The sequence below is a fragment of the Portunus trituberculatus genome, chromosome 41 (assembly GCF_017591435.1).
Source record: "Portunus trituberculatus isolate SZX2019 chromosome 41, ASM1759143v1, whole genome shotgun sequence".
Lineage (NCBI taxonomy): Eukaryota > Metazoa > Arthropoda > Malacostraca > Decapoda > Portunidae > Portunus > Portunus trituberculatus.
Genome location: NC_059295.1, coordinates 36,380,539 through 36,408,038, shown reverse-complemented (window position 1 = coordinate 36,408,038; position 27,500 = coordinate 36,380,539). Strand labels below are relative to the sequence as shown.

Genomic DNA, 27,500 nt, shown 5'->3' with positions numbered 1-27,500 from the left:
TATATATATATATATATATATATATATATATATATATATATATATATATATATATATATATATATATATATATATATATATATATATATATATATATATATATATATATATATATATATATATATATATATATATATATATATATATATATATATATATATATATATATATATGTGTGTGTGTGTGTGTGTGTGTGTGTGTGTGTGTGTGTGTGTGTGTGTGTGTGTGCAGCGCGCGCGCGCGAGGTGGTGCAGCAAGTCACGCCGCCTGCATGGACATATGGTCAGCTCTTCCAGGGTTGTGGCGGCGCTGGTCACACGCGGAAATATCATGTTACCCCTTGGAAGTGACAGAGTGAGGCTGAGTAATGGCGGCCTTCGGTGGGAAGTACTATTACAGCACCTGCTGTCTCTGGTTTCTCCAAGGGAGGGTTTGTATGTGCACTACGTGACAGGAAAAGAGACAAAAGAATAAAAAAGAAAGACAATCCGTTAGAAAAAAATTACGATGATAAAGGTAATTTCCACTGATGATGATAATGATGATGATTGATGATCAGGTTACAGCACCAGCAACAACAACAAAAAACATCAGCAACAACAATAGCAACTACTACTACTAGAACAATAACAACTACTGCTGCGGTTCAAATACTAATACCATCTTTGCGTGTCACACTCTCCCCTCGGTACATCAAACTTCAGCAATACTAATTAAGGATTTTTGACTAGATTTAGCGTTACGACACACACACACACACACACACACACACAGAGAGAGAGAGAGAGAGAGAGAGAGAGAGAGAGAGAGAGAGAGAGAGAGAGAGAGATGAGACACCTACAGGAGATGAACAATTACCAGTTAAGAGATGGCCAGTCTACTTTTCCCTCCCTCCCTCTGTCCCATCTCTCTCTCTCTCTCTCTCTCTCTCTCTCTCTGCCTACCTATCTACCATCAGAGAGAGAGAGAGAGAGAGAGAGAGAGAGAGAGAGAGAGAGAGAGAGAGAGAGAGAGAGAAAGCAGAGGCAAGCTATAACATTCATCATCGCTAACTAGGTAAATTCTACACTAGCAAGACGAACACCCGAAAGTTGCAGAGAGAGAGAGAGGGAAAGAGAGAGGGAAAAGAGAGAGAGAGGGAGACAGTCACGCATCTTGGCGGCAGTATATAGAGCAGCAAAGTACTTACAACACTTCCTCGCTTTTGGAAACGAGGGAGTGAAAGCAAAAATAAGAGTATAGCATTGAAGGATGGCACGAGATGGTACAGTAAAGGCTGCAGTGGGTAGGTTTTGGATGCGTGGCCAAGTGTTTAGTCATAAGCGAGTAATTAACACAAGAGGGAAGTACAGGGTAAGGCCCGCTGGTCACTCTTAAAAGGCTGAACTTGCCCTTGAGTGCTCAATATGGAATTTGATTAAGCACTCCTTTCCTACTTCCTCGTCCTCAGTGATCGTATATAATGAGAATAATATAGGAAGGTTTTATAGCAAGCGAGGAAGATTGGTGGCATTGCTTACGCTCCTCCATTTACAGTTGTGTGTGTGTGTGTGCGTGTGTGTCTGGAGCTTGCCTAACCTGGACATAATTTGAGTACAAGTCAGACTGGGCCCGTCGCGGTTCATTGACAGCAGCTACACAACCACGCCAAGAAAACTCGACAGGCATTTCGCGCAAAGACGCCACGCTGCCAGCCGTCCCCACTGTGTCTTGGTAATGCCTTACTTAGCACGGCGGAGTGTAGTAGGGAACGCCCTTACGCCACTCCCCGCCTCACACTCCAGGAAGAGAAGGGTGTTACGTCCTCACACCACCGCCTGTGTCTCATTAACTTCGTCTCTTTAGTTGCATTGGGTTATAAAAGAATAGATGCAAGGAGGACTACTGGTTAATAACGAGTATAACTGAACCGCTCACCCCCGACTGGAAAAAAAAAAATCGTAAAACAAAATAAAATAATGCCATCTAATACAAGGCCAGTGTCAAACATTAGTACATGAACGCACACTAGATACTAATTCACATCACAATTTTTTTTTAACCGCACAAAAATTTAGATATAAAAGAAGTACCGTAAATGGAAAAGGAAAAAAAAAACTATAATTTGATGATTTTGATAGTTGTTCTCACCGCATCCTTCTAGCTTCGTATCGTTTACGAGAGAGAGAGAGAGAGAGAGAGAGAGAGAGAGAGAGAGAGAGAGAGAGAGAGAGAGAGAGAGAGAGAGAGAGAGAATAATTAAAAAAAAAACAATAGATAAAAAATGAAAAAAGAAAAATAGATGGAGAACAACCCCGGAAAAAAACGACATCCACACATTAAAAAGACCACTTATCCAAACCAGAGAATCCGGCGAAGGACGCGGAAGCCGTATCGGAGGATCAGAAACCCCGCGGCGACTCCACTCCTACAGGGCGACCGTCAAGAAAAAAAAAAAAAAAGATATTCCTGACTTGTTACCGCTGTGCTCGAAGTTTAGCAATGGATTGAACACGGTTGGGAGTACAAGAGGAGGGAAGAGTCAGGGAAGGGCGATGGAAGCACTAAAGCCGTCTTGACCCCATTAATGTCGCTTAGCTGAAGGAACAAGAGTGTGTCTTCCTCCAGGATTCGTCCAGGAGCGATTCAAGACTCCAGACATCCGGTTGTCCCGCTTTTAATTGGTTCGTTCAGGTCGTTAATTCCAGCGTTAAGAGGAAGTTGGCGGGAGGACGGTGAGAGGCGCGGCGAATGGAAGCGAACGTGTCGTGGGGTTGGAGGGACAAGAATGTTGATTTGTATGAGGACTGCCACTGCTTCTACTGTTTCTCTTGATGATGATGATGGTGGTGGCGGTGATAAAAGACTAATATTTTTCTTCCTGAATCTCAAGGACGTACAGCAAAGAAATGCATAAGTCTGGCGAGCCAAGTAAAGGCAGGTGGGAGGAATTGGAGGTCGACTTAAGGAAGAGGAAGGCTGTTGTTTATAAATCTATTTACATAATAGTCTCTCTCTCTCTCTCTCTCTCTGTCCGGTCACTCCCAGGAGGCAGTGAGGCGTGCGAGGTGTTGCTGTGAACTTAGTGACCACTTAATTAGGCCGGGACGCGAGCAGCGAGCAGCGAGCACCGAGCCGCCACGGGAGAGTGATTCGGGCACGTCTGTGTTATGCTAAACGCCATTCTCGCTTAATTCACGGAATAAGACATCTTCATCTCGGAAAAGAAATAATAATGTTCGTACTTAAACTTTGGCAAGGAAATACATTGCAGCGAGCTAAGTGTGCTGTCTCTTAAGGCGAAAACAGCAACTTGACATGACGCATTGGCAGGTTAATTAGGAAAGCCTTCGTGTAGCGAGAGCACAGCGAGTAAATTTTCATTTTGCGTTCCGTGGACTTGTCGTGTATTGTTTTCCAGACTTGGGTGTTGGCGGTGTTTCACCGTACGTAGAAACTGAAAGCGTTACGTCAGCCGCATCTAATGTCAAATGATGTGCTTTGAACAATAGTGTTTTTATCGTAACAGTTTTTCCTGAGGACTGCCGCGTCACCAGACCAGTGGATCAGTGGAGCGTGCTGTTCCGCGCGCTGGCCATTCCGGACCGCGACGCGAAGAGTGAGAAAACTCCTCTCCCATGCATAATAAATCACATCTAATGGACTTCTTTGATTCCATTAATGTCACATATGTTTTTCGCTAAGACCAGCAATTATAATGAGCCAGTCAAGCGAACCGCGTGAGGTTAATGAAGACTATTATGCTACGACGCAGTAGGCTTGGCGGCGGGAGGAGCCAGGCGGAGACTCACTTCACTCTGCAAAGTTACCTTCCACACCACACCGCTGCCTTGACCCTCGCGGCCAGGTGTCTCAAGGTAAGGCCGACGTACATCGCTTCACCCATATAAGGACCGTCCGCCCTCCTCGCTTCCGCCCGCATTACAACCCAGGGGAGATAGGGAAGGGGAGGGGAGGAGGCGCTCTCGCAGGTGTTGCCCAGTTAAGGCACGCGAGGGCATTAGAACCACACCTTCACAACTTGGTCACATATGGACAAAGAAGTGCCAAGTGAATGCGAACCTCACAACGAGAGAAGCAAATAACAGTGACGCTATAAAACTCATTCTCGATGCCGCCTCTTGTATTGCTATTACGTTTAAAACAGCCATACACTGTAGAATAAAAAACTAAGTTTTACAGTAAGATTTCCAGCACATGAAAGATAATTAATGACGTCGCTCAGAAAAAAACGACACTTCGAACCTTTAAATAATAACGGAAATAAACCAGGAAGCGATAGATGCGCAAATTGCAAGGCGTCCCTCTTAAAAACCACTGGAAAAAGGAAAAAAAAGAGAAGGCCAAGAAAAAGACAGAACTGGAGGAGGCAAAAGATCATTCGCTGAAGCTCCTGTGGTGAGCTGGGCTCGAGGGGCAGAGGCAGCGGGGCCCGGGTTTGATATCTAATGGCCAGTAACGGGACGAGCAGAGACCCTGAAGGAGGCGGTGACGTGACGACGAAGGCGGTGATGCAGAGGGGCAGTGAGGGTGATGACAACACAATGACGCAGACATTTCTTGATGTTGATAGTTAATGTCACATATGTTAACTTTTTTGTTCTTTATGTTGACGCCTGGAATAAAATGTGATGCCATGTATTACAAATGACCTGGAATAATGATGAGAATAATGACAGAGTTAATGATGGGAATGGCGCAAGTGAGTTTGAAAGATGGATGGCAGGAGACACGAAATCTTGGAGTGGTAGATAAGAGGTACATTGTAAAGACAGGAACACAAAAGAAAAGAGAAACGAAGAAGAAAATAACGCGTAGTAGTAAATGGCATCTGTAATTTTTGCCTCCATTTGCTCTGTATAGAAAAAAAATGAAGAAAATAAAAACTTTTCCCAATCTTTTAAAACGGACCTCACGTTTATCTTGGACTCTGAAAAAATAATCAATGTATGTAATTCTGAAGCTGTGTTTGAATGGCGACTTAATGGCTGTGTTGACTTTTTCCCTTTCTATCTTTACGATCTGTTACTGGTTACGAAACTTGAATGATTTCTTTTGAGAGTGAACATGGACACTTGACTTTGCTTAGAATAGAACACAATGCAATAAATAAAGTTAGCATTTGTCATTCTCTTTCTCCTCCTCCTCCTCCTCCTTCTCTTCCTCCGCACATTTATATCTCACATTTTACAACCACTGCCATTTATACTGACAATTCATAGAAACAATTCCACGCTACGAAAAAAAACGTCAGTCATTCATATCCGTACAGACAAAGGAGCAGGCAACACCACCACCACCACAGTCAATAACAATGATCAGTAAACAAAACACCTCACCACCTGCATCACCAATAACAACGATCAAGTGGGCAAAAACACAACAACAAAAAACAACGCAACAGACCCCAAGTGACGGAGACAAGGGTGACTCAGAAGACTAACTTACCTAGGTACACACTCACATATATGGCTGGATTCCTGCTGCACTGACAACAACAACAACAACAATGGCAGCTGTGCACGATGGATCAAGGTCGCTGCTCCCTTCTTTCTATGGTCTGTATTCAGAAACGCTTTGCTCTCTCAACACGACTATTTTCCAAGGCCCCAGAGATGATTAGCGAGTTTTTCCAAGAGTGTGCTCCTCCGGTTAATAATGTAGAAATCTTGTCACTGCCTCTAGAACCGCAAAAACATCTCCAAAAACTCGTGTAAATTTAGATAAAGCGTTTTGAGATAGTGGAGGTGAAGCAGAAGTGTTTGAGAATACGATAACCCAAAAGTGTCCCCTTCGACTCTCACTTTGTCGGTGTGCTGTTCGTCCTCCTCCTCCTCCTCCTCCTCGTCTTCCTCCTACTCCTCCGCCAATTAATGGGTCGTTTGCATGATGTACGCTCCTCCTGCTAGTGTTTGGACGCGATGGAGGCAAGATAATTGTCTCCGCGTCCTTCGGTTCTGTGTCGCTGCCAAGTCATCACGAGCGATACTTCGTCACCACTTCGGAAAGCAGGAAGACAAAGAATGAGCGACGGTGGCGGCAGCGTCCTTGGTGGTAAAAATAAGGAAAGGGTTGCTTGTTTCTTGTTTGCGGTGATGGTTCTGATGATGGTGATGGTAATGGTGATGCTGTTTATGATGGTGACTGATGAGATGGGGCTTTTGCTGCTGGTGTTGTTGTTGTTGTAGGTGGTGGCGATGGTAGCGGTGTTTGTTGGGATGATTTAAATGTATTGTAGTAATAAAACAAATATAACAGTGACGCTGAGATCGGTGACATCAGCACCACATCGTTACAGGTACAAAATAACGCTCTCGCCAACAACACTGGTGACACGAGCAATAATAAAGTTGACGGTGACGATAGTGGTGGCGGTACAACAGAAAGCATTATCACCACACGTCTCGTCCCACCTAAACACTCGTCCGTCCACGCCGTTCTGTTATCGGGAAGAGGAATGAAAGGGGTGTGCGATATCGTGGTGATGGTGATGGTGGTAGTGGTGGTGATGGTGCTAAACTTATTAATGTAGCTGGATGACTATGGTGATGTTGGTGATGATAATGAGCGAGTAAAAGAGATTGAATGTAGGAGAGAGAGAGAGAGAGAGAGAGAGAGAGAGAGAGAGAGAGAGAGAGAGAGAGAGAGAGAGAGAGAGAGAGAGAGAGAGAGAGAGAGAGAGAGAAAACGTCGCGATTCACCTCTGACAATTGACGTGGTCCTACAAATTGCGTACTTTTTAGGAGGAGGAGGAGGAGGAGGAGGAGGAGGAGGAGGAGGAGGAAGAGGAGGAAGGGAGAGGAGAAGGAGGAGGAGGAGGAAAATAAATTGGAATTAGGAGAAATTACAAATGGATGAGAGAGAGAGAGAGAGAGAGAGAGAGAGAGAGAGAGAGAGAGAGAGAGAGAGAGAGAGAGAGAGAGAGATGGGGGAGGGGGCGAAAGGGAGAGAAAGTAACAATGAAAAAGAACCAAATACCAGCACGTATGGATGAAGTAATGATGACTTGACCTCGCATGCTGCAGAGAGAGAGAGAGAGAGAGAGAGAGAGAGAGAGAGAGACTCACGCCCTGGATTACGAACACACTAAACGCGACAGCAAAGATCAAACATTTATGAAAGGAGATGAGCTATTGTCCAGAACGCTTTCCAACTCCTCTTCCTCCCACCTACATCATACATTAGTGTTTGATTATTTCTTCTGACACGCACACACACACACAGGCAGACAGACACACACATACACACACACACAATGGTCATACGCAAATATTATCCTATACCTTTCATAATGACCCAGAATAACAGAAGCTTCTTCGCCCCAGCTGCCAAGCCCACGCAGCGCACACAGTCCAACCTCACCTGACACAATGGAGACACTCTCACTTTCCTTTCTCAAATGGTCGCACGCACTCCCTCAAGGAAATCTCATGTATCCATTCTCTCACTCAGAACATCATTTCTTTGACTGCTTTGGCTTACCAAGTTCAATAAAGTTCCTAGGTGAAAGCTTTTTTTTTACTAATACAAAAGGATGGAAGACCAAAGGAAGAAGACCAGATAAGATGAATTAAAGCAAAGTTCTTAAAATTTTGCTCCCACAAGATAGACAAAAACATATGTAAAGATAATGAGTAGGGTAAGTAAGATAATTTGAAGACACTCCACTAACGTTAAAATGAGTTTGTGAGTAGTTTGTATCTCTCTAATCAGTGCCTGTGGTTTTATTAATGTTCAAATGAAGAGCAACACGTGCCATAATATCATGAGGACTCAAAACACTGGATCCACTCATGCTTCTCCCAGTAAGTCAAAAAACACCTCGCCTTTAACTCAGAATTCGTGTATTTTTGCCACCTTGCTTTGCTTTCTGACTCCTGCAGTAGCACACTTCCACCCACTCTTTCTCTCTCTCTCCCTCTTAGACACCCTTGGGCCTCTGTCCTTATCACTCACATTCTGGGATGCTGAGTATAACATTTGCGGTGGCGGGTTACTCGGGCATGCCAATTACGCCTCACTGCAGCCGACCTTTCGTCCTGCTAAAATATCGGCTAATGCAGACTTCTGGGCTTTTGTGTGCAGTTAAAAATAAATAACACGCATAACTCACAGAAAGTCCACCTGGTAAAGCGTCTATATTACGGTTTACTGCAGTGTGTGTGTGTGTGTGTGTGTGTGTGTGTGTGTGTGTGTGTGTGTGTGTGTGTAAATATACTTTGGCCAAAGTTCTGCATAGTCATAATCACATGTCAGCCTATCGGCCATCCAACTCATTAATACGTACACACGAAAACAACAGCAACTATAAACACACACACACACACACACACACACACACACACACACACACACACACACACCATCACGTCCCCATCATGGCGTGCTCAGCAACACACCAGGAAGGTCAGGATGCAGGTGTTGCAGGCCCGGGAGAAGTGAACCGCGGCTTGCACTTGACTATGCATCGTACGCTTGCGGTGGGTGCTGCTGCGACCCTCAAGGCTCATTGTTGACCCACGCCACTGCACGCAGGGCAAATCAGGCGCCGCCAAGCTGACCCACACCGGTGATCAGTGTTTACGTTCGGGCAGTAGGACTCAAGGGATGCGGAGCAGAGATGCTGTACTTCTAATGAAGCGTGGTGGTGTCCTTCATGTCTGCTGTGACCATGACATGAAACGCTGTGGCTGTGCAATGTGGTGAACAGACTGAGGAATGATGGCAGGCTGTGTGGCGGAATGCATTGAACAGACCATGTGAGATCACGGCTTGAATCTCACTCACCCAGCCTCAACACAATAACCAATGCATCACCACCACGGGGAGGAACACTCACTATTCATCTTTTTTTATAAAGCAAACTGGATTATATGCAATGCACACACGCATGCACAGACACATGCGTTCACACACACACACACACACACACACACACACACACACACACACACACACACACACATATATCATTCCATTCATGTGTCCATTTAACCTAAATTATTTATTGGCTTGTGTGTGTGTGTGTGTGTGTGTGTGTGTGTGTGTGATGTGGTTAGGGCATTCCCTCCCCACCTGGCCCTATGGCCTCCTTGCTGCCTGTAACAACACGACCCAGAGGGCCGGCACCCGAGGCACGCACCTGCCGCACGCCGAGCCGCTGCACTCACGCCGTCTGGTGGGTCTGGTGTGCCCGCGCGCCGATGACACCTTGTGACACCCCTTCGTCTTGATGCGCTTCACACTGCCTCTCCGTCGAGCGCCTCACCAGCCCACTCCTACAGACACTAAACAGTTTACAGTCACATTCAACAGTTCCAGGGCGAAGCGCGCTTCCTCTTCCGTGCTGCACAGCGGTCAGCGGGCAACTGACTCCACGGTCTCGCTGTCTCAAAGAAAGGCTGGGGCGGGGCCTCCGCCACCTAGCGGAAAACCATCAAACTGCGCGCTGCCCCGTGGAGTTAAAAATTTTGTTAGTAAGAGTCCTGCGCATACAGTCTGGTGAGTTCTGTGGTGGCGTCCGTGGGGCTGGCGAGGCTGTGTGCGAGAGATGGGTGAGGCAGGATGGGCGGCGCAGGTGATGTATCGGATGCTGTAACTCTCCTTATGACTGACCCTTACCCCTTGAGAATATATTCAGGCGGCCACGGATAATAGTCTCAACGTTTCACTTAAAGTTTTTGTTCCTCTAAATACAATCTGAATATATTTTCTCGCATCTCTATCAGGTCATTCGCCTCCAGGACCTCAGCCACGCAGCACAGCCATGAGATGCGAGGCGCTTCTGCCCCACTCCCACCCAACACAGCGAAAGACTTGTGTTCGCTTTGTTCACCTGCTAGTCTCCCAGGCGGTGGAGAAATTCAGTTAGTATTTGGGAGGAGAGCAAAATCAAGCACAACTCGTCTACTATTAAAAGAAAAATAAACACTGTCATGTGCTAAGCTGATGGTACGTGGACAATAAAGTAACACGACGGTAAGCGAACTAGGAGTGGTGACAAGGAAAAAAAATAAAACTTACTGAAAATGAAATGGAAACATAAGAAGTTCAGTTACATGGAATGAAATAGACAGGAAACCAACAGAGGCCTTTGTTTGAGTGGGGAATAATAAAAATTGATGATGATGATGGTGATGGACTTATAGTAGCAAAAATGAGAGCAAGGTGAGTGACAACATACACCAGGTGGTCAGAATACACTTGATAAGAGAGTGCTAACATAATACTTGACTCTGAATGTCGTGCATCATCTTGAGTTGTGTTCTTTTGCAGTCGCGAAAACAAGGTTGGGTTGCTATAAATACGCCAGGAAATGGAAATGGGGAAGAAGGGAGGAAGGAAGGAAGGAAGGAATGAAAGAAGGGAATGATGGGAAGAAGAAGGAAGGAAGAAAGAAATGAAGGAATGAAATGATGGGAAGAAGGGAGGAAGGAAGGAATGAAAGAAGGGAATGATGGGAAGAAATGAAGGAAGGGAATGATGGGAAGGGAGGAAGGAAGAAAGAAAAGAAGGAAGGAAATGAAGGGAAGAAGGGAGGGAGGAAGGAAGGAATGAAAGAAGGGAATGATGGGAAGGGAGGAAGGAAGAAAGAAAAGAAGGAAGGGAATGATGGGAAGAAGGGAGGAAGGAAGGAATAAAAGAAGAGAATGATGGGAAGAAATGAGGAAGGAAAGAAGGAATGCAGGAAGGGAATGATGGGAAGAAGGAAGGAAGGAAGGAAGGAAGGAATGATGGGAAGAAGGGAGGAAGAAAGGAAGGAATGAAGGAAGGAAGGACAGCGGGGCGTGGTCTCCTCCCGCCACGTGCTGAGCCTCCAGGAAAAGAAACTGTTTTCGATTTAAAGCACAAGATGAGATACGTCTTGTGAGTGACGGCAGCAGATATACCTCCAACATTTACGTAACCCTCAATGTTGAAAAAAATAGAAATCAAAAGAAATCTGCAAGTTTAAATCACTCCAACATTTCTCTCTCTCTCTCTCTCTCTCTCTCTCTCTCTCACACACACACACACTACACTGAACAAGAAAAAACACCAGCTATCAATAACACGAAACATTTACGTTCTTCTTTCCTTCTCCCTCAACACCTCAACACTCCGTCTTTCCTTCACGACTCCCCCCACGCAGTACATAGTTTCTAAACCTCCTACACTCGCGCCACACACGAAGCGTCTCCGGAGAAACCCATTAACAGGCAGTGATCTTTGACCCTTTCCGCACGTGCTGTGAGGGCTGGGAGGGAGGCTGCGTGGATGCTGTGGCGTTGATGCTGTGGCGCGTGGAGGCTGTCAGTGGATGGTATAAGTGGAGAACGCGTCGCAGAATTAAGAGACCCATCACACACCATCTCCCCGGACCACCTGTGAGTTAAGAGGCGCGTATCAGGCGTGTTGACGTGTTGCCCAGAAATAACAGGTGTTGAGGTGAGCATTAGCATGAGAGCAAGGGTATCAACTCACCCGCCGCGCCCCAGGCCCATGTTCGCTGGACTTACTTTGCCGCGACCGAGAAAAATTGTAAATCCGTATCTTATTAATCTATAACGGCGTGAACAGCGTGCAAGCCAAGGTGGATTTTAACAAGCCGACTCTCTCATCGCTCCAGTGAACTGTGAATATCCCTCCATCAGTACAAACGAGTAATAACCCCACGCGGCCTGGAGGTGCGGCCCTGAGTAAGACATGGGTAAGTAAGGAGGAGCAGCCCAAGCCGTGCATAAGGAGCGGCAGCCTACCAAGCCTCTCTTCCTCCTCTCCCTCGCTGCTCAGGCAGGAAAGGAATTCATTGTAAATAAAAAGATAATTAACTTCATTAGACTGTATTTTATTTACCATACCATGTAATGCGCCACTATTTAGGGCCTCTTGGTGGAGTACCTCATCCAAGAGCGGTCGCCGTTAGATATGTACGGTTTTTCACTGTGAGGTATGTTACTTTCTAAGCGCACATGTCATCTTATCTCTCGTGACACGCATCATGTATAAGTGTGTACTTCACGAACCATTTATTTCTATGTCTCGTCCCCAAGGCAAGACCCGAAGCTTAGCACCCGATCCCTGAACAGAGAAGGCTATATGATTTCCTGTCGCTGAGAGAATCTGGAGGATATGCTTCTCTATTCTCTCTGTATGATTCTCCAGGTTTCATGCTCGTATTCCTACACATCATCCAGTACACACTGTAATAAATTGCTAATTGTAACAATCTTGCATATTGGAAGATACAGTAAAAAAAAAACGAATAATATGATAAGTTTTCGTGTTCGACATAATCTTGACCAAGCCTTCCACGTTATGCTTCGTTAGCTCTGCTTCTTTAATAGTAATTAATACGATAATGAATGCTACCGAAGCAGAAAATGTAGAGATAATAAACATACCTCCAGAAAGCAGTGATTCGGACAAGGAGTGGCGCCTCAAAGACCTCGCTGGTAGCCGCTCGAAAGAGGTTTTAGAACTTGTAATGTTAGCGATGTGAGAGAAAAAAAAATCTACAAATGAAACTGCCTTATTCAATACAAATTACTCTCTTGGTTAACAAAATATAATGCTGGATATCATAGATACACACACTGTTACTTGAGGCAAGAGAAGAAGACTCGCTGCTTTAAAATGAAGCGTCGAAGCTCTGGGGATCCACAGCTATGTGACACTGAGTTGTGCAGGCTGAGCAATGCAGGACGGAGAGTGAAAATTCTGTCGAAGGTTATTAATAAGAAAAATGCGAAGAAGAATGGTAAAGACAGCGCAGACTGGGAAGAATCTGGATGTGTTGAGAGAGAGAGAGAGAGAGAGAGAGAGAGAGAGAGAGAGAGAGAGAGAGAGAGAGAGAGAGAGAGAGAGAGAGAGAGAGAGAGAGAGAGAGAGAGAGAGAGAGAGAGAGAGAGAGAGAGAGAGAGAGAGAGAGAGAGAGAGAGAGAGAGAGAGAGAGAGAGAGAGAGAGAGAGAGAGAGAATCGAATCTCAAGTGACCATACAACTCAAAGGGTTTCGTCTCCAGCCTCAAGGTGAGCGCTGGACACTTTTCCCCGTACACCGTAAGTTTCCTCCAGGTAAATTTCCCTTACGGACATTCCAGCAACATGGTTTCCCCCGAACTAATGTTCTTCGATGAATGAAATGGCTGGGTTTATTTCGGGGAGCTCAGTGTGGTGTCGATTATACAGAGTGGAATACTGTTAAAGAACCATCGTGGGTGTAATTAGTGGAATCTAATCAGAAGTCTTTATTCATTGCTTGTTTGTCTACACGAGAGGAATGAATGACTGATATAACAAGCAGAGGTTATAACAACAAAGGGGACATGAGCAAAGTTTTCAGGATCAGTAGACAGGATAGAACCAGAAATAATGGATTTAAGCTTGAGAAATTTAGGTTTAAGAAAGATATAGGAAAGAACTGGTTCTCTAACATACTGGTTGAGGAACTGAATGGACTCAGTAATCATGTTGTTAGTGCGAAGTCGATTGGGAGCTTTAAAAGAAGATTAGACAAATTTATGGATAAAGATATGTGGATTTAAGTAGCTTTGCTCTTACAGGGACTGCCACATGTAGGCCTGACATGCAGTCTCTTCCAGTTTCTCACATTATCCTATGTTCTTCTGAGTAAAATTTATTGGAGTGAAATTTACTTAGTCTCTTCCCTGGTGTGTGATCGTATGCAAGAATGTATGTATGAATGAATGAATTATTGATTTTGACTTTCAATACTCGGGTTAATTTCAAGCTTTTTTTTAAACCGCTAATTATTGCCAAGAAAAGACAAAATTACAAAATAATAGTGACTAAGTAACCTGAGATGATTTTTAACGTCTTCAATGCTACAAACACCATCTAACACTTACTGCTTGTCATGGTACCGGGAATACAATACTTAATTGGTGGGCTGGCGCCGAGTGGATTAAGGTGCCGTGCAGGAGAAAGGTTTGAAACATTTATTGATCATTAGTAGTAGAACATGATTGATGCGTACAGGATTTGCAACACACAGGCTAGTAATAATTTCTGTTACAAACAAATTTCCAGATGAAGATGGTAAAAGAACGATTACAAAATACAAAATAAAGAAAGAAATAAAAAAAAAACGAGGAAAAAATGGAGACACAAAGATGAATGGCGGTGTTGAATACGTATAAGTGGCTGGCAAGCAACTGGATTACCAAATGCGCAACAAGGGTCTGAATACTTGGAAAAGATCAGCGGATGGATGCGGCCAGGAAATATGGATGTGAGTGGAAATAGCACAGGAGACAAAGAGTATGGGTGTGGGTGCCTTTCTCTATCTTTTACCTGGCATGCCTACGTGACCAGAGACGCAGCAAGAAGTGTATGTATGTCCACACTTACAAGAAAGGTACCACAGGAAGAGCCACTCCTGCACCTCAGAACTAAGGAGTGAATACGAGATGACTGAACGAGTGAAAAAGTAAAAAAAAAAAAAACAGAAACCTGCCAAGAGAAAACAGAATAAGAAAGTACAAGAGAATAACACATAAATAAAAATAAAGAAGAGGCAGATGTAAATATAATAAAACAAAGATAAAGTGTACTACTGCTAATATATCATTGGATGGCAGCAAGGAATGTGAGAGATAAGCGGCGCAAAATAAGATCAGAGCTCACTTCATGTACACGTGACGTCGAGGAGCCTATGTGGATGTGTGCAGATAGGGAATTTTATAGAAGTGTTTTTAGGAAAGTGGAGAGGAAAAAAACATATTACATCAGAAAAAATCAAGGAGCACACGCAGAAAGAACCGTGGCATGAGAACTGAGGTAAACGAGAGAAGCAGACCGATGAAGAGAAACACACACACACACGCACACATGCACACACACACACACACACACACACACACAAAAAAAAAAAAAAAAGATAGCAGTAAATCATTAAGGAAGAAATGCACCATATGAATAAAGAGAAAGATAAGGTAAACGTGAGGGCGTGAATCTTACTGGAAAAGGTGTACAATCTGTCATTAGTTGTTCAGTTATTTGGAGATCATTGGGGCATAAGTGACTCGTTGTTAAGGGGTGTTTTATTTACAAGAACAAATTGCAGTACACATACATTTACGAGAGAGCGTCAACTGGAACTGAGGAAGCAATGCTATTAATAAGTTGGGTGTGACGGTGACGACTCCTCTGTGCGGCTCATCACAGTCTTGGGAGCAATTCTGTAGCGGAACAACGAGGCGGTTTTGAAGAAATGCTCTGACATGATTTGTGAAGTCTTGATTAGATTACCTGATGTGATGCTGGGTGTAAAATGTGATACTAAGGTGTAAGCTGTATCATAGTTTCGGAGCGCGAGTGCACACACACACACACACACACACACACACACACACACACACACACACACACACACACACACACACACACACACACTTGTGCGCGCGCACGCACGCACGCACGCACGCACACACACACACACACACACACACACACACACACACACACACACACACACACACACATATAATAAGAACAATTCAAAGTTCGGGAAAATAAAAAAACAAACAAACAAAAAATACCTTGATGTTTGAGGAAGATTGCAGGAATATATATATATATATATATATATATATATATATATATATATATATATATATATATATATATATATATATATATATATATATATATATATGATCTTTTTTTCCTGCAGCCACAAGAAAGCTTCATGTGATACAGTTGTGGTAAGGAAGGTTCATCATTGATTCCACTAACGTGCAAAAGGCTTAATGTAACATGGTGATGGCGTGCGGGGCGGGTTTCTGTACCTGGCTTGAGGACTGATACGATTAGAACAAGTCTTACGAGGGGAGGTAAAAACCCGGATTCACACAATGATAGCGTGCAGGCAGAAAATGAATGGTGTGAGAAGAGGGAGGCGGGTGACGGATTATTACCTAATGCTTGCCATCAAAACCTTCACAAGAGTCTTTAGGGAACATTAAAGCAAATCAGCTTCATGAATTGCAACATGCGTCAAATGACAGCTGAAATTTAGGGAAATCACAATCTATTTTTTTTAATAACCTTAATTTTAAAGACGGAACCCTTCACCAGTCCCACATAAATGACTAATACTGAACGCCAGGTAAGTGTCAGCACAAGGTAAATTATTCCTGTACAAGGCACAGGAAATTAGAAGAGGACGTCTCCAGGGATTTTGAAAATATAACGCAGTAAATAGAAAGATAAATTGATAAATAAGTAGATAGATACATACTGACAGACAGATAGAGGAATGAGTAAATATATCAAATAGCTTATAAGAACAAATAATACCTTACGTTGCAGTATTGCCAATATCATACATCCATTTTGGTCTTTACTCGTCTCCTGCCATCTATATACGGCGATGACATTATGTGGTGTCTCATGTCACTCTCAGTCCTCCGTGCATCACTTTTACCAACCTACAATATCCGGGCCGACCTAACAGCCACAGAGAACCTACCGAGCTTACTTCCAACTTGAGAATCTACCGAGCTTACTTCCAACTTATGAATGCATCACCATGTAAAATCTATAGAGAAAAAAGTCACGTGTTAAGTCTCATCACACACATCAAGATTCAAATCAACATTAATTTCAAAGCTTTCCAGGAAAAAGAAAATTATTTTACAGCTTTATGACTCGATCTGCAGCTACGGCTGCGTTTGATCTCACTAATCATTACGCACACTCGCACACGGATACCTAATGACCACTATTTTCCTTTGCTATTCGACTCAAGGTTAGTGATAAAAGTAAGGCACGTAATATATATTAACTCCTCTTCCACTCTACCATCCTCTCCTTGTAATTGTCATCTTCTTATAGTCTCTGGTGAAATTGTAAGTTTTCTTTGGTCTCACTAAAGAAAACGAACACCTCGCGTTTGGAATGGGATATTTTTACAGAATAAAGATGAAGTGTGTACACTGTATATCAAATTGACTGTGGATAAGATCATCAACTCTGATGAAATGATGTAATTAACCTCACTAACCTTCCATTGCTGAGCAGAGTGGGAGAGGGGCGGTCCAAGTTCCTGCTGGATGTGTGTGTGTAGGTAAGTACGTGCGAAGGTGAGAGTCCAGGCGGGAGGAGGAAGCGGCACTACTGTCAAACCTGTCAGAAAGAGAAGAGATGCATATTAAGGTTAGTCAGTTACGATTTTGTCACCAGCAGCTCAGAAATCGTGTCGGTATCTGCTCTTAGGTTTGGTGCTGGGCTGGGAGTGTCTGGTAGCCAAGTAGTGAGGGACGAACAGAAAAAAGAAATAAAGGTCTTGATTCTTAAATATTTCAGTGTCATATTTTGTCACCTTCAGCAAGTTTTAGTGTAAGTCAGTGAGGTTTACACCTTTTATTTTATTCATCTTTAGTATTTTTTTCATAATTATAATGATAGTTTTACAAGACAAGTGTTCTGCAGCATCAGCGAGAAAACTTGGCTAATCATTTGTGTTGCTTCAGAGAGAGAGAGAGAGAGAGAGAGAGAGAGAGAGAGAGAGAGAGAGAGAGAGAGAGAGAGAGTCAAAACTACTGTTGATACTGCTGCCGCCATCACTATTACAAGCAAAATTACTACTATCGTTTCTACTATTACTACTACTACTACTACTACTACTGCTGCTGCTGCTGCTGCTGCTGCTACAGATGCTGCTGCTGCTGCTGTTGCTGCTGCCATCGCAATTACTACTACTGTTACTTCTGGTATTACTAGCTACTATTACTGTTTGCTATTGTTACTATAGCTACTATTGCTGCTGCTGCTACTACTTCTACAGCAACTACTACTACTACTACTACTACTACCACCACCACCACCACCACCACCACCACCACTGCTGCCACCACTACTCTACCAGCACCACCACCATTACCATTACCATTACCACCACCACCACCACCACCACTACTATTACCACTACCACCACCACCTGCACCACCACCACCACTACTATTATTACTACCACTACCATTACTACTACTACCACCACCACCACTACTACCACTATTACCACTATTACTACTACTACCACTACTACCTGCTACTACTACTACTATTACTATTACTACTACTAATTCTGCTACTACTACTACTACTATTAGTATTACTACTACTACTACTACTACTACTATTACTACTATTACAAGTGGTAATACCTAAAAGAACAAAAATAATGACAACAATAACTCAACAACAGCAGCAGCAGCAGCAGCAGCAGCAGCAGCAACAACAACAATAGCAACAACAGCACTAGCAGCACCGCTAGAAGAATCAATAGCAGCAGCAACATCAGCAGCAGCACCACCATCCCCATCACCAATAACAACAACCACCGCAGCAGCAGAGGAGTTGAGATGCTCCCCTGGTACCCCAGTGGTTCTTGCAAGCCTCAGCGGGCAAGGAACAAAAGGCGTGCTGGGCCTGGCCATCATGAACACTTGAGGCGTTCTTCCCAGAAAGACGGACAGACAGCCTTCCCGACCTTCCATTCACAGTCTCAGCATCGACACATTCTTGACACGGCAAGTTTTATACCGCCCCTAATTTCTGATGATTCAAAAAGACTGATTAAGGCTTCTGTGTATTATTAGGATCTTGTCGGTGGTGAGGCAGGGAAGACAGGACTGTAAAGGCGGCGTCACACTAGCACTTTTTCCGTCGTCTCAGGCGATTTCTGTCGTCTTTTTACTCTTCTGTCAACTCTTTCCATCGTCTTGAGTCAGACGGAACGCATCGTTTTCGTCTAGCGCCAATTTTTAGTCAAAATAAGAACTATGGTTTCTAATCAACACTTTTATTAAAAAAAATTTTTTTTGTCAAACGGAAGAATGCTATTATCATGACAAGAAATTTAAATGAATTGATGAATATATATTTGTATACATATTTTTTTTCTTCTAGCCTAGCAATGAAAAGTTCCTCAGTTGTTTGTGTACATTTCAGGAGTGCGAATGTGCGACGCTTTTGAATATTTCAAGGCAACTTCCAAGTAGCTGGCCAAGATGAGCAGTGGACAAAACACACTGACGAATTTCTCATAGAGAGTATTAGAGGTCACCGTTGCCTTTGGGATCACAGAACAGCTGATTACATTATAAGGTGCAAAAAAGCCGCGGCTTGCTGGGGTGAATGAGGAGCCATGTTTGTTTACAATCGACAAGCGCGGCAATGGCGGAAGCAAGCTTGTGTGTGACGGCCACCGTCTGCAAAAGTTGACAGTCGTCAGAAAATTGACAGAAAAAGAAGACGGAAAAGTGCTAATGTGACGCCGCCTTAGGCGGCGTGTTGAGAGACTTATTGATGACTGACTTGAGTATACTGCAGGTAACTTGAACGTTTAGCTGACTAGTCTTTAGCTGAGCCGTGTTGGCAGGCTGAATCAAAAACCTCAACGCACACGTCTGGTCTAGGCAATCAAATTTTCCAGTAGATTTCAGAAAGAATGCGAATTAGAGCGTCAGCATAACAGCTTACATCACTGGGGAGGATGCAAGAACCGCCTCTACGAACGCTGAGGATATGCATGGGGAGAAGAAAACAGGAAAGTAAACGAGAAAAATCATCCATATGTTCCTACTTGAGCGATACGTCAGATAGGTAACATCAACACACCTGGAAGCTGACCCTGTGTGTGTGTGTGTGTGTGTGTGTGTGTGTGTGTGTGTGTGTGTGTGTGTGTGTGTGTGTGTGTGTGTGTGTGTGTGTGTGTGTGTGTGTGTGTGTGTGTGTGTGTGTGTGTGTGTGCTTAATAGACTGTATTTCACTGTTGTATTTCATGTTTACGGTTATCGTTAGGTATAGTCAACAAATTATTTATCTATATATTTATCGATCCATGTTGAAATTGTGTGCGTGTTTATATGCATGTGAGAGCTTTGCATATGTGTGTGTGTGTGTGTGTGTGTGTGTGTGTGTGTGTGTGTGTGTGTGTGTGTGTGTGTGTGTGTGTGTGTGTGTGTGTGTTTGCAAATCAGTATGCATGCAAGCAAACAAACAAGGGACACAGTAAGCTTGATCGATAATGTAAATATCAATAAATACATAAATATAATACCTCCACTACATTTCTGCCTCACAATTCTGGCAGCGTTTGGGCAGCGGCGTGTCCTGCGTGCCATTCTGTGCCACCACCGAGCTGCACTTTGGCTAAAATCACAAGCAATTCATGACAGATATTTACGACAGTTAATATGCAGCCGTCCCACCTTCCGCCCACTCATGTCCACGGGCAGGATTACACACACACACACACACACACACACACACACACACACACACACACACACACACACACACACACACACACACACACACACACACACACACACACACACACACACATACACACACGCTTGTTTCATTTTATTGTGTGTACATACAAATAAATAATTAAATACATATATAAATAATTAATAAATATATAGATAAATACAATAGAATAGTTGAATTCGGAAGTCACAACGGATTCTGAATATATATCATACAAGGGCGTCACTCTGTATTTGTCTTAGTGGTGCAGGAAATATAATAAGAGCAAAATTCTCACGATCATTATCAAGATAGGCCACTAAATAATGGGTTCACAATGACAAAAAAAAAAAAAAAGTTAAAATTAAGAGTCGAAAAAGAATGGGTTTTCAGATAGAATTGGATATGAATGGTATGGATTCAGTAATAATGATGATGTTAGTGCAGAGTTATCAGAGAACTCTTAAAAAAAATTAGATAGGTTGAAATAAGTGGACATATTTCATACATGGACTGTATCGTGTAGGTTTGATGGCACCTTACAGCTTCCGTTATTTTGTTATATTTGTATCCATTCTTGTGTACATACTGAGCTCATCTCACTAGCAACACCAAACAAGAGAAACCATCGCTGTTTTTTCATACATTCATAGGAAACTCCGAAGTGTTTATAACATGATGAAACAATCTGAATATCATTCTATAACGACGTTGCTCTGTTGCTGTTTCTAATTTCACTTTATAAAAAAATGTAATAAATCTTCATTTACATTCCGTGAAGTACTGTTTACTGTCCTAGCACTGTCCTTAAAAGCAAACCTTGACATGGAAGGCAGTGTTCATCGCAGCGCGAGGACGTCCCCATGGCGCCTTTCCCGCATCGAGCATAGCAACACCCAACACTGGAGGCAAAAAATATCAATTAGCAGATTGATAAGACCATGGCAAGGCTGAGCGGGGTAAAGGATGGCATCAGTGAAAACAACATGGGGTGAGGTGAAGGACTCCTAACACAACACATCAACCAAGGTTACCGCTATCAGGTGATGACACCAGACTTGGAATGCGCGCTAAAGGTTGTCGACACAAGCAGAAAACTGGCTCTGGTAAGGAAAACTTGCAAAAATCTCCAAAAAGGTGGACTGAGGTCACAAGAAGAGATGGCGCAGTGTTCAGCGGGACTCGCCGAAGCTGCCCTGACGCAGCACGAATACGATTCCGAAGGCATCTATGATTTGTCAAACAAGATTAATTAGCTCTTTCGAAGGTTTAGCCACAGAATGCTGTCCAGGCACCACATGCACCAGCAACGTGGAGGAGCAACATTATTAATCACTGTAATGCGTGTGTGTTTAGTGTTATCTAACTAACGTGGGTGAAACTAATGACTGACCAAATTTGTGTCATCATTCACGCCAGAGTCAACACTGGGGGATGACTTGCAGCGCAGCAGTGATAAGAAGGTCAGCAGACACACGGCGGGAGGCGGCGGTCATTACCTCGCGCCTGATGAGTGCAGGGCAGCTATCGGAGAAATCTCGCGTCGCTCCCCTCGCCGTGAAGCAGGACAGCAGGGATGATGTATGCGATTGGCAGCTTGGTGAGCACTGGCCCGTGGCTGAGGCGGCCCCGGGGAATAATGATTGCAGCCTGTGACTGCACATTTACACTCCAAAGAACAAAAACAAAATGAGCCACACCTTTGTCAGGGACCCTCAGCACACTTGCCCGCGGCCCTGCCATCACTTACCACACTTTGTCTTGGGGTCAAAGACACACACACACACACACACACACACACACACACACACACACACACACACACACACACACACACACACACACACACACATGTACGCTACACACGCACGTACAGTTCTCTTTTTGTGTTAAGCTAATAAAAATAATAACTATAAATAGCACCTGGACTTTTAAACTAAGAAAGTTATGCCAACACGTTGGTATCGTGAAAGACAGTGAATTAGCATACACCAGTAAAAATCTAACAGTATCTTGCATGACGACTGTGGAACGCTTAATTAACAGGTGACATTCCACCTTTAGGCAAAGAAAATAAATCTACAATAGTTACACGTGACAAGCGGTGACTGGTATAATGAAGGAAGTGCGGCATGGCGGCAGCACTGAACGGCGGTGCTGATGTGGTAGTTTCTGATGCAATTTTTCCAAAGAATCTTATAAATCCGGTCACATCGCCCACGTTACAAACCGATGACTCATAACACCCACATCACTAATATATAAAGACTGAGGCTTTGTGTCTAGCGAACCACGACGTGGAAAGACTATACTGCTACACGTGCCCGCCACTACAGATGCACCGGCGGCTGCCCGTACTGACACAAAGGCTGTGCGTTGTGTAGGAAATAACAACCTGTCACTGAATATGGGTGAGGGTACAAACCGGCCACTCCCGAGCACCTGGTGAATGTGTTGTGTGTATTCCTCCTACTCTGAATGACCTGAGGCGTACTTTTGCACTCCTGCCTTTCCATTACCTACACTTTTTTTTTTTTTTATCTAAGAGGGGAAACTGGGCAAGAGTAACAAAAAAAAGAGGTCCACTTGATTGCCAGTCCCTTTACAGGTCAATAGAGTCAGCCGAAAGAAAGGGAAAAATGTCTTGAAACTTCCCTCTTTAAAGAAATCAAGTCATAGGAAGATGGAAATACAGAAGCAGGTAAGGAGTTCTAGAGTTTACCCAGAGAAAGGTATGAATGATTGAGAGTATTGGTTAACTTGCCCACCAGTACACTGCATGGCGATTGGTGACTATTCTGTGGACTCGCTGTAGGACGCCAGATAATTTATGAGTGAAGAATTGAGTCACTGGTGAACTTTAAATGATTAGACAAATTTATGGATGGAGATGATAGGTAGGTATGTTTTATAGAAGGATTGTCACGTGCAGGACTGACGGCTTCTTGCAGATTCTTTTATTTTCTTATGCTCTTATCTTTTTAACTGAACTTTAAAAGATATTACATTATCTTTATAAGTATGTGAGAGGTATTATCTGAAAGAGATCGCTATTTCCGAACTACTGAGGCAATTACTGGCGGCGGATGACTGAAATGTGAGCGTCTCTAGATATTGGCAAATTCAGAATCGATATTGTTGATTACAGTAATTTCAAAAGGCACATTTCCAAACTTGTAACTGACGAACAAGTGGAATTCCCCAATTGAGTATCAAGCGAGAGTTTACCAAGAGTAATTGTTTTAACTCCTTCCGTACCATGACGCGTTTCCATATTCACTCTGCTTTCTAACTGGAGCTTAAAAAAACTTACGTGGGGAGATTAAAGTATTGAAGACTCTGGCCATCAATCTTCTGATCTCCATAAACCCTTCCTGATGTCAATAAAATGGTCTAATCGTACAGAAATCTCAAGGTAAACAGCATTGAAAGGGTTAATATTGCATTAATCCATGACCTAAAGCATTGCGCATCACTGTACAACAAAGTGTCCTTGATAAACTACACGTGTGCACCAGTTTGTGAATCTCCAGTATAGATAAAGAAGGTCATAACCATTCTGATTTTTAAGGTGAATGGAATGGAAAGCTGAGCAAGTTGTATATGGGAACAATATTCACGGTCAGGACAAGGCAGTGGAAATGTAATGAAAGGTATTGAGAAGAGAAGAGAGTTGGCAGGGCACGGTAGGAAAGACTACATTCACTACCATTAGAGTGAAACTAAGACTGATCAGAAACCATGTAGAGAGAGAGAGAGAGAGAGAGATCAGAGAGAGAGAGAGAGAGAGAGAGAGAGAGAGAGAGAGAGAGAGAGAGAGAGAGAGAGAGAGAGAGAGAGAGAGAGAGAGAGAGAGAGAGAGAGAGAGAGAGAGAGAGAGAGAGAGAGAGAGAGAGAGAGAGAGAGAGAGAGAGAGAGAGAGAGAGAGAGAGAGAGAGAGAGAGAGAGAGAGAGAGAGAGAGAGAGAGAGAGAGAGAGAGAGAGAGAGAGAGAGAGAGAGAGAGAGAGAGAGAGAGAGAGAGAGAGAGAGAGAGAGAGAGAAAATTCTAAAGCACAATTCAAGATGAAGATTTAAGATGAAAAAGAAAAGAACGGAAACTGCCACAAGAAGGAAAAAAAACAAAAGGGAGAAGGGAAGGAGGAGTTGATTGATATTCATTCACTTAGCTTCACGAGAGGAGGTTTGACGGCCACATAAGAGATACAAGGTGGTAACACAACACTAGGGAACGCATTAATAACAGTACGAAAAGGGAAAAGAAAATGAATCTAGGCGATCAGGTGGAAGACAAATGGTCACAACACATCATGAGCAGGAAAATAAGTCACGTGAAGTAATTTTTAGCAGAGAAAATTGACTAACAGCGAACTTTTCTTTAGCTGCATCCACTGTCCCGCCTGCTCCTTTTTAATGCGATAAAGGAGAGAGAGAGAGAGAGAGAATTGACTAAACAGCAAACTCTTCCTTTACTAACATCTATTGTCCCACCTGCTCCATTTCAATGCGATAAAAGAAATTATTTTAAGGAAAGAGAATTAACTAACACCAAGCTGCATCCATTGTTCAGCCTGCTTCTTTCCAATGCGATAAAAAAAACAAGAAAAAATAGGCAGAGAGTGGTGAAAAATATGCATTTAAAGGAAAACACGAGCTATAATGGAAGTTTAGAGGTGTTTTTCATGTGTGCACGAGTGAGTCGAAGATTTATTTAACTGACTGATAAACAAAACTTCCCCTCAATATCTGTAACCAATTAAACTTTCTTCTTGTGCTAATCTTCCATAAATATGTCTGTATCGTGAACAGACAATTAATCATCTGTTGTATGTCTAGGCAAACCATTTTTAGAGTGTTGGGAAGGTAAGGAAGGAGGATTGTAGCAGTAAAATGGTCGGTAAAGAGATAAGGATGATGGAGTTAAGTTAAAGGAGGAGGATTGTAGCAGTAAAAGAATCAGTCAAAAAGGATAAGAGTAAGAGAGGAAGGATAAAGGAAGGAGGATTATAACAGTAAAAAGGTCAGTGAAAGGGATAATAAGGGCAAGAGAAAAAGGAAGGAGGATTGTAGCAGTAACAGGATCAGTGAAAAAGGATAAGGTAAGAGAGGAAGGTAAAGCAAGGTAAAAGTAAAAAGGTCAGTGAAAGGGATAAGAGTGAGAGAAGAAGGTTAAGGAAGGAGGAGTGTAGCAGTAAAAGGACCAGTGATAGGGATAAGGGTGAGAAGGAGATAAGGGCAGCGAATCAACAGTAAGGAAACAATTTCGCAAGATTAGCAACACTATAGACGAGGTCCCCGCCTGGTGACGTCAGTCTGTGTCAGCATCGCTCTCCCCCTTCCACGCCCCTCCACTAAAGACCTCGGCATCTTTCTCTCTTTCCTCACTCTCTCTCTCTCTCTCTCTCTCTCTCTCTCTCTCTCTCTCTCTCTCTCTCTCTCTCCTCCCTTCACCTCCTAAGCACTATGTTACATTCCGCTTCTCTTACATCAAATTATATCTCATTGCATTCTCTCATTTTACAATACTCACTCACTCACTCACTCACTCACATCACGAACATTCCACTCACGTCCTCACACTAGAACAACAAACTCTCTCTCTCTCACTCACAAACCTAAACACTCAACTTACTCACTCACTCACTCACATATCTGCAAAATAAACTCTCTACCACATCGCGTCACACCCCACTCCCTCCCCTTCTCCAACACCGTGTCACATGCCACTCTCATCCTCCTACGCTCCGTCACATACCCGTATTACCACCTAACGCAATTTTGTGAAGGTAACAGGAAGTGGGTGGAGGATAAGAGAGGAGGAGGAGGAGGAGGAGGAGGAGGAGGAGGAGGAGGAGGAGGAGGAGGAGGAGGAGGAGGAGGAGGAGAGGGAGGAGGGGGGAAGATGATACGAGTAGGAAGGAAGGAAGGAAATAAAAGTTGATGGTGGTGATGGTGCGTGAAGGTGAAGGTAGTGGTAGTGGTAGTGGTAGTGGTAGTGGTAGTGGTAGTGGTGGTGGTATTCAGAAACTCCTTCCCCTCTCACTACGACAATTTTCCAAGGCCTCAGAGACAACTAGCCGGGTTTTCAAGACACCTCCTTTTAATAAACTAGAAATCCTGTCAATCTATCACCAGATCCATAAAAATACTCTTAAAAACACGAGTACTATCAACTGGAGCCTTTGGAAAGCAGTGATGGTGAGAGAGCGAAGCGTTTCAGAATACTGGCCAGATAATGCTTATTTTGTGAATATTTTGGTGTTTGTATGGTGGCATATTCACTGCATATTCCCTTTTATAAGTGTCATGCATGTGGAGCAAATTGGCTTTCAAATAGTTGCTCAGAGAAATGGGCAAGCTTAGTTTAACCCCATCAATACTGGAACACATTTTTACCTGGAGATCTGTGTACGATTAGACCATTTTATCGATATCAGGAAAGGTCTATGGAGGTCAGAAGATTAATGGCCACAGTCTTCACTCTATTAACTCCCCCATATCGGTTTCTGAAGCTGTAGAAAATAAAATAGTAAAAAAAATGAATAAGGAAATGTGTCATAGTACTGAAGGGGCCTAAAAGAAATACTACACAATTCTGCCCTAGCCATTTGGAAGTCCTGCGTATATTGTGTAAATTTGAGGTAAAAAGTAAAGAGTATTAGGTGATGATTGCAAAACATCACTAGCATCAGCTGCACCACCACCATCAAACTACACACATCTCCATTTTCACTACCACCATCACCATCACCAATTACAACCACCAGTAAATCATTGCAAAGACACCAATGCTATCATGCTCACCACCACCACCAACCGACTTCACCACCACCACCGCTATCACATGCAAACTCTGTATCATGCATATTAAAAATAAAAATAAAACAAAACAAAACAGATAATTACGCCAACAACACCACCATTACTCGTCATCACTACTACCAATCATCATCACAACCACCATTACCACCAGCCACCAATGACAACAACAGGAGCAGCATCAGAAACAGCAGCAGCAACAACAACGCCGCCACAAAGAAGAGATCGATGCTGAAGTGGTATAATTGTCTGACCTTCTCCTGCCAGGCGGTGTCAAGAGTCGCTGCCTCAAGAAGTGATGAAATAAGGCGAGGACAGACAGACGGGCAGGAGGGCGATGTACGCACGGGGGCAGGAAGAGGGAGAAGAGGCGAGATGCTACGTGAGAAAGGGAGGAGACGGGCAACGGAAGCGAGGGCGTGA

General features: G+C 43.5%; 1 protein-coding gene across 3 annotated transcripts in view; it reads right to left on the bottom strand.

Annotated features, from left to right (window-relative positions):
- LOC123516853 overlaps positions 1-9,378 on the bottom strand; it is a 102,711-nt gene extending 93,333 nt beyond the window's left edge. For all 3 annotated transcript variants that reach the window (XM_045276548.1, XM_045276551.1, XM_045276549.1), the window contains exon 1: positions 9,143-9,378. The gene's annotated coding sequence lies outside the window, so the exon portion shown is untranslated. The remainder of the gene's footprint in view (positions 1-9,142) is intronic.
- Positions 9,379-27,500: the final 18,122 nt, after the last annotated feature.